This window comes from Microtus pennsylvanicus, chromosome 9 (genome assembly GCF_037038515.1).
Source record: "Microtus pennsylvanicus isolate mMicPen1 chromosome 9, mMicPen1.hap1, whole genome shotgun sequence".
In the NCBI taxonomy this organism is placed as follows: Eukaryota; Metazoa; Chordata; class Mammalia; order Rodentia; family Cricetidae; genus Microtus; species Microtus pennsylvanicus.
Window position 1 is genome coordinate 28,449,253 of NC_134587.1, and position 15,471 is coordinate 28,464,723.

A 15,471-nucleotide genomic window follows, 5' to 3' on the forward strand; every position below is an offset into this window, starting at 1 on the left:
AGACAGAAACCTTTGTCTGCTCTACCCCTCTCTCACTCAATTCTGAGAACTTAGCACCTTACAAACACTGTTTGCAAGTTGGCTGAAAGCATTCAAATCCAGAGTCTCTCCAGTCTTGAAAACGGCAAAGAAACGGAAATCCCACACAGCTGTGAAATTCCTACTACAGGAACTTCCTTAACTCTCCCGTGATTACAGCTTCACCAGGCCCAATGATCTGAGTATCAAACACAGCATTTCATCTTGCCATTTCTCTCAGTAACCCCTTTCTGTCTCTACCTGTCTGTCTGTCTGTCTCTGTCTCTCTGCCCCGCACCCCTTGTCTTTCAATTCCTGACTCTCATGAGGACCTCAGCTGTTGACTACCAAGCGTGTCTAATGACTCCTACGCCCCTCAGGTTATGCAGTCTTTGGGTCAATTGAGATGAGTATTTCTATTGCTCAGTTGCTTCACATCTAGAAGACTCAGACTAGGTCCATCTGGCCCTGTGTCCCACAGTTCCACAGGCCAGCGTGTTATATGTTATTTCATTTCTTACTTGGAAGTCTTTCCGAGCTCAAGCAGTTTAGACTGACTTATCATAGTTTGCTGTCCTGCACCGTTATTAAGGTTTCTAGCTGTATATTAATCATGGACTGTTCCCTTTCACCATGCTAAAGGTCAAATCTTTTTTTAAAAATATTTATTTATTTATTATGTACACAATATTCTGTGTGTATGCCTGCAGGCCAGAAGAGGGCACCAGACCCCATTATAGATGGTTGTGAGCCACCATGTGGTTGCTGGGAATTGAACTCAGGACCTTTGGAAGAGCAGGCAATGCTCTTAACCTCTGAGCCATCTCTCCAGCCCCCTAAAGGTCAAATCTTAAAAGTGTCTTCCAGGTGGTTGTCTCACCACTCAGGATTCAATTCCTACTGAGGATTCTATGACTTTTGATTCCAGAAAGGGCTCCTCAGTACAGAACTAATTTGCCCCCTCCTTCTTTTTCATCATTCATCAAAGGGACATGCAATCCCCCGGCTTCATAGAAGAGTATGGACACCCTGAAAAATCTATCCAATCATACTCGGCTCTCAGTTGGTTTGGCCCCAGCTGCAATTCTTATTTACCCATCATCATAAGCATGCAGCTGTCACTATACCAAGAAGGCAGGCCACCTCATACCATGTAGGGAAGGTAGCCCCGTGGGTTCCCCCACAGATGCAGCACCCTTTGGCAGACCAGCCCCAGTTTTATGTCTTAACACCCAGAGCAGCGCCCAAACAACTGCTTCTCCAAAACGTGTCTTTGGGTACAGAAAAGTACCAGGAGCCAACTGCGGGTTGGCATCCCAGGTAGAGGTAGCCACTCTGCCCAAGCTGTGAACAGTGGCTACAAAATAGTCAGGCAGTGAACAGTAGATACAAAGTAGAGGCGGTGAACAGTGGATACAAAGTAGTCAGGTGGAGAACAGTGGATACAAAGTAGTCAGGCGGTGAACAGTGGATACAAAGTAGAGGCGGTGAACAGTGGATACAAAGTAGTCAGGCGGTGAACAGTGGATACAAAGTAGTCAGGTGGTAAACAGTGGATACAAAATAGTCAAGGGGTTAAAATTAGTCAGGAAAACAATAACAGGAAGAGATCAAACAGGCTCATTTAAATCTCACCATAAGGTTTGAACACTATTCTCTGTATACAAGAGAATGCTAAATAGGTTTAGGCAAAGCTAAATAACCAATGAGCATATGGAATTTAAGGCAGTTATCTAGCGGAATGGTATGGAAGAGAACCAGAGATGGGAGAGACAAGATAAGAGAGATGGCATCTGCCCAAGGTGAATCCACACCATGCATTAAGATCTCAGGTCAAACCTTTCTGCCTGATTTTAACTCAGATCCCTTTAGCCCCATTGCACCCAATCCTGAACATTTGTAAGTATGCTTATAATTTGCAGATGCTCTATAATTCCATAGTAGTGGGTTAATAATTGCTATATTCTTTCTAAAATGAAGCCCCAGAAAGATCTTCAACCAATAACTTTTCCCCACAGTGTTACAGTATCTTGAAGATCTTGACCAATAGACAGGTAACCCTAACATCATCAAGAAGGCAGGGAGAGATCAAGACTTGTCTTGCAGTATAGAAACCTAGTTTCTTTTCTATTTTTTGTTAGTTTGTTTCTCTAGGTAACAATGTAACAGTCCTGGCTGTTCTGAAACTCTCTTTGCAGAACAAGTTAGCCAGGACTCACAGAGATCTGCCTGACCCTGCCTGCCTCTCTAATGCTGGGATTAAAGGCACACACCACCATCACCCAGCAAGTCTAGTTTCTTAAAGATCTGTGTCTTAAGGAAGGTGCTGTATCTTTCCTTAATTTTATTCACTTCGTGTGCAAGACAGTGCTAATGGCGAGAGGCCCATGAAGCCACTGAGATGCTGAGGGACTAGAGTTAAAAGCCTAAAAACACAGTGGAAATACCAAAACGATCCTCACATTCATGCTCTGGGGGAGAGTCTACTGTAGTTAAAATAAGAGGGCAGGCGAACGTCAGCTATCCTGAGGCAGAACAGGGGACAGATGGAAGAGTCCACAAGGGTGAGACTACAGACAACCATGCCGTGGCACCTGTCACTCAAGTCTGGAGCCGCGGGAGCAGGAATGAGCTGACGTCCCCAACTTGCTCCCAGAAGCAGTTTCTTTCTATCAATTCTGTCATTTCTTTATGTTCCCATATCATACTCTAGATGAAATGGATTAAAGGGCCAGATCTGAAAACAAAGAGAAAAAGATACACCAGATGATTAGAGTCTTTCTCTAGAGAGCATACAGATTTTTCTTTAGGAGACAGCACCAAAACAGAAAAGCTCCCATTTGACTATGACAATTTATTTTCATTTTTTTTCATGTTTTGACTTTCCCTGCTTACTTTCTGATCAAAAATTAATCACAAAGTTAATAGGCAAAGATAGAATTGAAGATGAATAAAAGAAACATACTGAAATTAAATCCCTGTATATCTACATACAAGAATTTGAACAAAAATTTATTTACCTGGAGGAGCCAAAGAAGTTTGTTTGTAGAATTTAATTTTTTTACTATAACCAGGTTACACACACACACACACACACACACACACACACACACACACACACACACATAGTGGTTTGAATATAAACTGCCCCGATAGGCTCATATATTTGAATGCTTAGTCACCAGGGAGTGGAGCTGTTTTTAGATTAGAAGAATTAGGAGGTGTGGTCTTGTTGGAGTAGGTGTGGCCTTGTTGGAGGAAGTGTATCACTGTGGTGGGCTTTGAGGTTTCAAAAGACCAAGGCCAGTCCCCTGTTGGCTCACACATGCTCTCTCCCTCTCTCTCTCTCTCTCTCTCTCTCTCTCTCTCTCTCTCTCTCTCTCCTCTCTCCCTCTCTCTGCCTGTGGATGAAGATGTAATGCTCTCAAATACTGCTCCAGTAACTTCCCTACCTGCCTACATACTACCATGCTCCCCACCATGGTGATAATGAATTAAACCTCTGAAACTGCAAGTGAGCCCCCAATTAAATGTTTTCTTTAATAACAGTTTCCTTGGTCCTGGTATCTCTTCGCAGTAACAGAACAGTGGCTAAGGCAAACGTTAGTACTAGGGAGCAGGGTATTGCTGTGATAGGCTAGACCTTGCTGCTTGGTGGTGGAATGAGGACTTTGGGACTTTGGACTAGAAAAGTGGTTGGACACTCTCAGCAGGAATTACTAGGTCATCCTAGTAGGAGCATGGTCAGAGGTGTTGAGACCAATGTACTTTATGATGACCTGGATCAAGGAGTTTCAGAGGGGAAGAATATTAGCGTGAGGCCTAGAGACCATTCTTGTGATAATTTGCCAAAGATTTTGGTTACTTTTTGCCCTCGTCTTGAAAGTCTTCCTGAGGTTGAAGAGATTTGGACAAGTGACATTGGCAGAGAAGATTTCAGGACAGCTAATATTGACTGTGTCCTGTGGTTAGTAGTAATCACTCTTATGCCGATCCATACTGAAAATGAGCGACCTGGACAAAGAGAAATACAAAATATACAGTTTGAGGAGCACCAGGAGGTGCAATGGCACTAAGTCAAGTGTTCAAGGAGATACAAAGTTTAAAGTAAAGCCAAGGGAGTGGTGACCACAGGGCAAGACCCTACCCAGCTAAGCTTTCAACCTGTGGAAAGGAATGAAAGAAATACTGAAGTAGTAAAGAAAACCGTCAAAGTTAGATAGCTGGTGGAAATTTAATTCGGGAGCAAGTTCCAATTCCATTAAGCAGCAGAACTTCGTAGCTTTTGCCATGTGGTCTGGCTTTCAAGTCAAGAATACAAGAAAGTGGTTATGGAATCTCCCTCTATAGCTAAGGAAAGCCGCCAAAGCCTGGCTTGTGTCAGGAGTAACCCTTCGTGAGGGCCCAGAGAAGTCATTGTATGAAGCTGTGAAGGTGAAGCCTGGCTTGTGTCAGGAGTAACCCTTCATGAGGGCCCAGAGAAGTCATTGTATAAAGCTGTGAAGGTGAAGCCTGGATTGCCTGGGATGCCCCCAAGATGTTGGAGATGCCAGAGTTGTGGGACACACGCCAAGGAGAGCTACAGAACTGGTATAGAACCAACCCAAGAGAAAGAAGAGTGTTGTAGTCAACATAGGTGAAATGAGTTGGAGATCTAAAGAGGTTTCCGACATAAGTCATGGAAATACAGAAGTGGATTGGGCTCTGCTGGTTCTCAGTCTTGCTTTGGTTCAGTATTTCCTTATTATGTTCCTTTTTCTTCCTTATGGAATAATAAAATCTATTCTGTGCCATAATATGTTGAAAGTATATGATTTTTGCTTTTGTTTTTACACGAGGTTGCAGTTAAGAGATTGATGTAGTCTTGGAGACTTTAACCTCTGGAATTTTTAAACAGTGTTGAGACTGTGATATCCAATGGGGACTTTGGAAGTCAGACTGAAGGCAATTTTATTCAGTTTGAGGAGGAAAGCAGCGTACAGGGGACAGAGAATGGAATGTGGTGATTTGAATAAGAATGGCCCACATAGACCCATATATTTGAATGCTTAGTCACCAGGGAGTGGACAAGTTTGAAAGGAATAGAAGGATTAGGAGGTGTGACCTTGTTGAAGGAAGTATGACATTGTATGTCACTGGGGGGGAGGAGGGGGGCTAAGGTTTCAAAAGCCCATACAGGCCCAGGCCTATTCTTTCTTCTCTCTCTCTCTCTCTCTCTCTCTCTCTCTCTCTCTCTCTCTCTCTCTCATCTTCTCCCTCCCCCCATGGAGAAGCTCTTACCGCCTACCCCAGTGCCTGTCTGCTTGCTGCCCTGCTCTCCTCCGTGATGACAATGGACCCCAAAACTGTACACACACCCCCAATTACAAGCCCTTTTATAAGAGCTGCCTTGGTTATGGTCTCTCTGCACAACAGTAAAACACTACGAGAACATATATTTCTTTCATTGACTAGCATATGAAGTGGTAAATATTATGATGTTCTCAAGCAATGAGCATTTTATTCATTCACTTCCCCCATCTCCCTACTCCCCCGGCTCCACAGATCTTTCAGCTCTCACATGCTCTGTGTCTTCTTCCCCATCCCATCCCTCTGCACCACCTAACTAACCCTCTTTCGGACTCCTTTCTGATTTTCAGGCATTACTCACACCTGTTTATATTATTGCTTAATATTACACCTTGCAGATCCAATCATTTTTTTGTTCATTTAACAATTTCATTTTTATCTACATCTGAGTAAAATTCCATTGACGCATATGGCTATGTACATATACAATCATAGAAATTAAACATTTGCTTCATCTGTTGTAGCTTGGTTCACTCATGTTAGTGTAAGAAAGAGGTGAAGGGTTTTTTTTTTAGAAGAAAAACAAACATGAAGGATGGCAAATCGAGTATGACGCAAGAAGAGACACTTAGAGGGGGAAGCATAGCAGAGACCAGGACTCTAGAGCCCAGTATTTCCTAAGGCCCCAAATCTACACTGTATACCTCACTATCAATGGAATTCAGCTCTTCCGCATATACTCCGTTCATTCTGCAGTCCTTAGACATCTGTGTGCTTCAGGTCCTCCCCTCCCTTTCCCCATTTCTTGCTTCCTGCCTGCTAACAGTTTCTGCCTCCTCAAGGTCTCAGCTTCCTGAATTCACCTTCATCTTCATGGTACCCGCCTACCTCACGGCCTTTCTCCCTTTATCTGTTAAATAGCATACCTAATTCCAATCAAATAGTGAATTAAAGAGTTAATATTAGACTCTCTGCAGTCAAAACTCTCCATGGTGCCTGACACTGCAAATACCATAATATTTAGTACCCTGTAACAGCTATGAGCTGATTTCTCCAATATGTCAAGACAGATTCAAATTACTAGATGTTTTTGTTCCCTTTTTTTGTTGTTGGTTTTTTTTGTTTTTGTTTTTGTTTTTGTTTTTGTTTTTTTTTTTTTGCAAGACAGGGTTTCTCTGTGGTTTTGGAGCCTGTCATGGAACTAGCTCTTTTGGTAGACCAGGCTGGTCTCGAACTCACAGAGATCCGCCTGCCTCTGCCTCCCAAGTGCTGGGATTAAAGGCATGCACCACCACCGCCTGGCTGTTCCCTTTATTAATACTAGAGATCAAGGCTTCACCCAAAGTCTAATATTATATTGTTTTATAATACTAAAAGTAGAAATTAAAACTCAAAATACATCATCTTTCTGCTTAATTCTCATATCTCCAAGCTATAGCGTTATTAGGCACAAGATCTCCTAATTAAGTAAAAAAAAAAAAATCTGTTTTCAAATGCCTTGAAGCCTCATAAACACAGATCTTCAATTTCCAGGTTTTCCCAATCTCACAGCTAAAACAGTTTAGTTTAGTTAGGAAACATCCTTCCTTCTTTCTTTTTCTGTTATAATAGTACATTTCTATTAAGTATTCCAGGATCAGAGTAATAGCAACGGATGTAACAAACTCAAAAATGCATACTGACTCTGCCATAGTAAATGCTATGGTTTTGTTTTGATTTTTGATTTTTGGTTTTTTTCCCCACGAAAAGCCCACGATCAGTGTTGCCTATTAGGAGCCTTTACTCTCATCAGAGATGTCAGACTGCAAGTTTTTCATCTTGTAACTTGAACTCCTCACATTTTGTCCCGTTCATCTTGTTTATCAGCGGATGTCTGAAGGAGTGGTTAAAGCCCATCCCTAACCAAGAAGACATTTGCAATTGGTCAGCTGATACCTGATAAGAGAGGGAAAATGGATTTTAGCCTATGAAGTGACACTGGGAACATCAACCACACTCTAGAACGGGCCCCAAGCCAGGAGCAGTTAACCAACACAAAATGGATCGCATGAATTTTCATGCCTGCTTTTTGTTTTGTTTCGATACTTTTTGTCTTTTATCTGATTAATTTTTTTCTTTTTTATTTTTTGTCTGTTTTGATTTCGTTGCTGTTGTTCCAGGGTGTGGGTGGGTGGGTGTTTTCTTTTTGGGGGAGAGAGAGAACATGAAGTTGAGTGGGTAAGGAGGTAGGGAAGATCTTTGAGGAGTTAGGGGAGGGGAAAGAACATGATCAAAATACATTGCATGAAAAAAAATTCAAAGAAAAAATGCTTTTAAAGAGTGGTCTGTGATGGGCTGGGGAGGCAGTTCAGTTGACAGGGTGTATGTGCAAGTCCCTGGGTCCAGTATTCAGCATAAACTGGGCATGGTGATACACAGATAAAGCCAGTTTTCAAGAGGTCAAAGAATTTGAAGTCTGTTGCGTAATTAAGGGAAAGTCCACAAGAGCCCATAATAAAGAGTAACAAATGTTCGTTGGGGACCACTCACAACAGAAAGATGCCAAATTTCTCTGCTCTGTGGGCACTGGGGTTGGAAACCAAACCATGACCACCAACCAAGAAAAAAAGAGGGCCACACTCTTCCTGTCTGCCCTTATAGTACCACAGACCATGCCCTAATGGGCTGGTCCAAAAGGCTATTGACTGAATGAATTCCCACAACAGATGTCATCCTCACAACTAATTTTAGTGAATAGAGAATGTCTCTGCTATGGTGAAGAACAACTACTAGCTATTATTCAGTCTCATTATCAATAGTGGAATCCTACTCAGTGGCTTCCGCTATGATAACTTCTAAGACGTGTCTTTGAGATACTTACCATCCATTCCTTGAGTTTTCAATGCCATCCTGTTTTATCTCACATGCCTGGTCAGTTCGTATAGAAAGTCACATTTGTAAACACCATCTGACAGTTATCTTTCCCTTGTATTCTTTCCGTATAAAATGCATTTCGCTCACACGTATTATTGCTTGCTTTACTTGGAAAGAATTGGCTTTTCTGTCTTTGAGAAGTACCAAAGTGTAAATAGTTTTCAGTGTTATACTGCCTCTCCCTGTCTGATGTCTCACGGCAGCTATATACAGCATGTAAAAGAACACAGTGCTGTTTCTGCAAAACTATAGGTACTGACATGGATTTGACTTATACACTGTAATTTGTAGACATTTGTTCTATGAAGAAAGATTCCTGTTTTTCCTTCTGAACCTCTTTGGGTTATCCTGTTGTGATGTAGTGAGAGACCATTTCTTAAGAAACAAGGCAGATGGCTCCTGACCAATGACCCCTGAAGTCAAGTTTTAATTTCCACACACATATACACACAGACACACACACGCGCGCGCGCACACACACACACACACACAAACACACACTTGATCAATGGCTTGATATCATTTCACATTCCATTCGTTTCTAATTGTAGAAGATGATGTTTGGAGGATGGGCAGGGATTTAACCTAAGGGAATGATTCTCAATCTCAAGGTCCTCTTTAGGAAAAAGGCAGAAAACATTCTGAATACAGCTGAGATTCTGGTTCCACTTGGCTCCTGTGCTTCTTGCTTCTAACTTCAAACTTTGCAGGGTGGGTAGTGGTGAAGCATGACTAATGAAAATTCAGAGAGAGAAATTGGGGTTCAGCCTGAAGATCCAAAAAGCCAAACTACCAGCCACTGACTCTCATCCTCGACCTCAGTCTGAAATGGCGATCCTGCCTCCCAGAATCTCAGAGTAAGACTGTGTGTTAAGAGCTGTTTCCTCCTGTTTTATAATCCGAACTAGGGCTTGGATTAAAGGTGTGCACCATCGTGATTAAGGCATGCACTGCCTAATTTCTATGGTAACTAGTGTTGCTACTGGGATTAAAGGTGCCTGTCATTGTGGCTACTGGGATTAAAGGTGGGTGTTACCACAACCTGGTCTGTATGGTTGCCCAGTGGGCCTGGTTTACCCTCAGATCTTCAGGCAGTCTTTATTTATTAAAATGCAGTTGAAATGGCACTACATAGTGGTGATGAAGTTACACTTAAAGCTGGAATTCACCTCTTATAAAAATGCTTACACCCAAAATTACCAAACCAATATGTGGGAGAGCCTGAAGTAAATCTCAAACTCTGAGTCTGCTGTTACTTGTACCTTACCCTGGTCTGTGAATGGACCTCTCCACTTCTCCATCCAATCCACTGTATTCACTAATATGTCCCACATGACCTGTGTGAGCACTAGGGTTGTGAGCCTTGACTTAAAAGAATCATAAAACATCTCAGTAAGCAACAACTCCTTTAGCAACTGGGACAGTTAATCTCAATTGTCAACTTGACGGGATATAGAGTAAAATGGGAAACAGGCCTTTGTGTGTGAGGGATTATCTACATTGGTCTGCTTTAGGGTTAAGAACCACCTTTTCCATAGACAGCACCATGCCATGGGCTGGCGTCCTAAGCAGAATGAACAGGAGGAAGTGAACTGAGTATAAGCATTCATTAGCATTCATTGACAGCTGCTTCCTGACTATGGCTTCCTTGCCCTGATGAGCTGGTCTCAAACTATGGGCCAAAATAACCCCTTCCCTCAGTCAGTTATTTTTGTCAGGGATTACAACACGGTGAGACAAGTAACTAATAGCAATAAAAACTACTCATTATCTAATTCTAAATTTTATAAATATTTAGATATTTATAAACGCATAATTCCCATTAGGAAGAGGTTTAGAACACTGAAGAAGGGATCTAAAATAGAAAAAAAAATGACTTAGCTTTGTGCTTTTAACCATCTCAGCATGCAACTAACAACAGCTAAGTTGGCCCTTCGAGGAAACTCTAGCAGCGGTCTCCAGAGCACAAGAGCATTTACTATTGAACAAGGTCCGCAGTACCCTCCACTGCCTTGCCTTCCATCTGGAATAGCCCCGTTGGTGTTGTCATCCCCATAGGCACTATTCTGACACAGCTCGTTAATTTTTACAAGATCTTGACCCGTAAGAATAAATGGTCTATGCTTCAGTGTCTAAGTATGTACATAAAGAGATTAAACCTTAACTTAAGGGCTATATAGGTAATCTGGGACCCAAGAAAAACTATATATGCTCAAAGAATAAAAATGTTTGAGGTATTTATTTATTCAGATTTCAAGTAAACATAATGTAGCCTCAGATACTCCAAATCTGTGTGGAAGGAAGTACGCAAGGGTATTCCCTGCCACGTGTTACTACCGGTTGCTGGTGCATAGTGTCATCATTCCAGCCCCTTTCACGTGGATGCATTCCTGGTTTGTTGTAACTAAATCTCTCTGTGGATGGGAGTGCAAAGAAAAGGTGGATAAACAAGTAAGCTCTTCTCCCCAGCAAAAACATCAACCGCTGAAGGATAAAGTTAGTATACTATGAAGCTGGTTGTGTGGGCAAAACTAAGTAACTGATCATGAGGGAGAAATGAAAGCAAAGCACAAGAGCTTGTAAATGCCCAATACCTAAAGCAGATACAGGGCAATCTAAGTATAGTAAGCAGTCACACTGTAGTTCTAAACTAACTTTTCATTCAGATGAATTCTTTTTAACAGAATGCCAACAGATAAGTGATCCAAAACACTCTTTCAAAGTTGTATCTTTGTTTAGAGTATAAACAAAGTAAAATAAAATAAAAGTAGAATAAGGGCCGGTGAGATGGTTCAGCAAGGAAAGGCTCTGGGTGACCAAGTTCAGTGAGCTGCTTTCAATCCCTAGGATCCACATGGTAGAAGGAGAAAATGGAGTTCTCCTCTGACCTGCAGACACCTTATATTATACACATTCATGCACACACACATATATACACAATAAATAACTGTGATAACACATGTTAAAGTGAAATCCTAAAAGATAAAATGACGTGGGATTCTGCTCTGTATACTATTGGTTAATAAAGAATATGCTTTGGCCTATGGCAGGGCAGAATAGAGTTAGGTGGGGAAACTAGCCTGAATGCAGGGAGAGAGAAGGAGAAGTCAGGCAGATGCCATGTAGCCACCCAAGAAGCAGGATGCAAGGTAACAAAACACAAGCCTCGCGGTAAAATATAAAATAATATAAATGGGTTGATTTAAAATGTAAGAGTTAGTTAATAAGAAGCCTGAGCTAATAAGCAAAAGAGTGTAATTAATGTTAAGTCTCAGAGTGGTTATTTCATAAACAGCTTAGGGAACAGGAGGGCAGAGAAAACCCAGTCCAGGGGAACCAGCAGGATGGAGAACATTTGTAGCTACAATAACATTCTTAGCACTTTGACCAGTTGTGAGTCTTAGTATTAACTGACATCCACTGCCAAAAAGAACTTTGTTGAAAGCTGTAGTCATCTGTGAGTTTAAAGAACAACTTGATACTATGTCCATTTGGTGAAATACTAGTACTAGGTTCTACCCCAAGGTCTATGATCTACCCAACCATGGGTTCATGAAGCCCCAGCACTCTTGGGGAGTTAGGGGAAGTTGATGGGTGTTAGGAAGAGACAGTCAGCTTTCTTCTGGGATGTGGTCCCTGATATCTTGCTCATGTTACAGTGGATGGTCCTTACCCACAAACATCCTCTAAGCACTAACTAGAGAAAGTAGGCAAAAGAAAAATGCATGATGTTGGAAAGGAAACTTTGTTGAGTTAGTTCTGATAGGAATTGGAGTGGAAGGAGTAGGGAATGGATTTAATCAAAACATATTGTACACATGTATGAAATTTTCAATAATGAGTAACATAGATATAAACTATTGTTTATTGAATTCTGGATAAATGTCAAGTGTTTAACTCATTGTTTTCATAATATCATTATGACAATAATTTTCCAGATTATGCAAAGCAGAAAGCTCAGGGCAGCATATGTGACTTACTCAAGAACAAGCAGGTAATAAGGAGATATAGCCTATCATTTTGAGAATATCTTCTCAGAAACTCTGTCTTTGACTGTCACTCAGGGAACAACACCATTTTTCTAAAAGAACAACCGTTTCAAGAAAATGTATACCTATATGAAGATAATCTCAATGAAATCACCAAATAACAGTGTATATAAAGATCCAACTGGACATATCTTGTCACCAAATGAAACTTCGAGGACTGGATTGGGTTACATCTAATTGAGTTGTTGGCCAAGGGGGACCCAAAGGAACCCTCAAACAACCCAGTATTGTGACATATTTGAGCAAACTGTTTAAAGATGTGTCCCTGTTTTACCTTGCCTGCCTAAGGCATCTGATTGGTTTAATAAGCTGAATGGCCAATAGCTAGGCAGGAGAGGTTAGGTGGAACTTCCAGACAGAGAGAGAAAATCAGGATGAATCTAGGTACCAGGTGGTCACCAGAGAGACACAGTGGGAGTCAGATATACATTACGGAGGAAGGTAAAAAGTCATGTGGCAGAATGTAGATTAATATGAATGAATTAATTTGGTATAAGACCTAACTGTGAATGAGACTAAGTTAAGACCAAGCAATCATAAAAAACAAGTCTCTGTGTCATTATTTGGGGGCTGGCAATCCAAAGAAAGTTCAATGAGAAAGTTCAATTACAACCAAGACTGTTGCCAAGGCTATAGGTGGCCAAGGCCCCATTACTGAAGACAAACTCTACACAACTCACTGAACATGGAGAAGTGGAACTGGTGCCTACCTAGAGCCTTCAACCCCTACTGGCTTGTGTTCTTGGTACAGGAAGGTACTCTGCACACTACCAAAGGATAAATGGAAACACTAACACAGCTACAAACCTTTCGGTCTACAATGGTGCTCTGCCTGCAAGATAGGTTAGTGAAATGGTGGCACAAAGCTTGTGGGAGTAACCAACCAGTATCTGATTTGAGTAAAGGCCCACTCCATGAGATAGAACCCATACCCAACACTGTTTGTGATGACCAAGAGTCTGAGACTAGATAGCCCAGGGGCCTAAAGGAAAACTACATTCTTAAATACTGTTCTTAGTAGAACACACCAACAAATGAGTCCTAATGACATTCTGCTATACTCATTGATAAGACCTTGCTCAGTCATCACCAGAGATGCTTCCTCCTGCAGGAGATGGGAATAAATACAGAGACTTATAGCCATACAATATGCAGAGAATGAGAGACCTTGGAATATTTATTCCTAAATGGGATATTTTGTCAAATCCCTCTCCTAAGGGCTCAGAGAACCCTGCAGAAGAGGAGGCAGAAAAGGTGTAAAAGCCAGAAGAAACAGAGAACACCACGGGGGGGCGGGGCTTTTAAACACACCAGGGCAGACACATATATGAACTCACAGCATGAGGCAGCAAGCAGAGAATATGCATGGGTCTGTACCAGATGGGGTCCTAGAGCTAAAAGGAAAAGTTGACACATGCACCTATCCCTAACCGAGAAGCTATCTCCAATTGATAACCACTTGCAAATGAAAATTTAGTTTTCTCCAAGGGAGTTTCAAACAGTGATTTGGGAAACAAATTACTCTTAAGGGTAGACCATGTGCCCAAAAGGAAATGACCAATAGAAGATGACCCCAACGGTATCAATGAAAATTCCTTTTTTCATAATGTCATGCCTAGCTTTTCTCTTTTTTCTTTTTATCTTCCATTTTTTAAATTTTATTTTTATTTTATCTTTATTTTTTTTACCTGTAGATCCTTTGCATATATATTATGGTTTCTGGCTTTGTTTTTTTATGGGATCCTAGAGTGTGAAAACTGGTGTATTTCTGTGTCTAGATCTATTTATTGGGTCTCTTTTCCTTCTCTTTGTTTTTGTTCCATCTCTGTTTGCTTGCTTTTGGTTTTCAAAATATTTTATTTTATTATTAACCTTTAGATACATGTTTTCTAATGTGAGGCAGAAAGAAGGTAGGTTCCGATGGAAGGGATGTGGGGAGAAAGTAGGAAGAGAAAGGGAAAATGGTAATCAAAATATATTGTGTGGAAAAGTATATTTTTTCAATAATCATTCTGATTATTGAATTATATCATTTATCAGAAACCATGGTGATGACTAACTGATTTCTCATGGATACACTCTGAGTGTGCAAAAGTCTTCATGGTGGTTTTAGATGAAGAAGACACCAAGTAAGAAGTTCAGAAGGTTAGAAGCTATTAACCAAAAAAGCCATGGGAGGTCTGAGTCACTCTCAGAGCCAATGTGGCATCAAGAACCTTGGGGAAACAGAGGAAGTAAATGAGGGCATGTTTTCATCTCCTAAAATTTTATTTGTGCCATCAACCTTTATTTTTAACAAGAAAATAATGGGCCAGTGAGGACTAGGAAATAACAAGTTTCGTTGCAGCCGAAACTGACATAAGAATCTTTTCTCTTATAGATAAAATTGGCATGAGACAGGTTCCAAACTGCAAAAACATGTTGATTTTTCAACCAACTATATACCAACTCCCTCTTCAGAATAAATATGCAACCACCAGGTCAAGGTCATTCGGTGTGAGCTGACAGAGAGCCAGAAGTCAAATAAAAAGGAAGCAAGTGATGATGAGGACCAGACAGCTATGTGGCCGCTAGTGCGCATGAAGAACATTGACGGTGACCCTGTCAGCCCAGTATACAGCCTCATCAAGCTGCTGACAGGCCCAGCTGAAACATGCTGACGCCCAGGACCCGACTGACCAAAACATAATTCTAATTAGACCTGAAGATTTTCTGATAGCTCCTTCTAGTGTCTGAATGCAGGGCTTCCTGTCATTAAAAACAGATACCACCAAGTGAGGGAAAAGTCTCCAAAGTCTCTGACACAATTCAGGCTCAAGCAATAATTATCCAATGGGGTCTTTTCACCTGTTAGACGATGGAGTATCTCCACAGTAGAGAACGATGTGACGTGTCAGAAAGAACACAGACTGAGCAATTAACCCTGGATTCAAATCCTTGGTGTAGGAGGTCCTTCTGTTTGTGTGTTGCTTTCATGGGTTAGTGAATAAAGAAACTGCCTTGGCCTAGTTGATAGGGCAGAACTTAGGTAGGCGGGGAAAATTAAACGGAATGCTGGGAGGAAGAAGGGCAGAGTCAGACGAGAGCCGCCATGGAGCCGCCAGAGTCAGATCTGCCACTGCCACGTGGTGATACACAGATGAATAGAAATGGGTTCAACTGAGATGTAAGAGTTAGCCAATAAGAAGTTAGCGCTAATGGG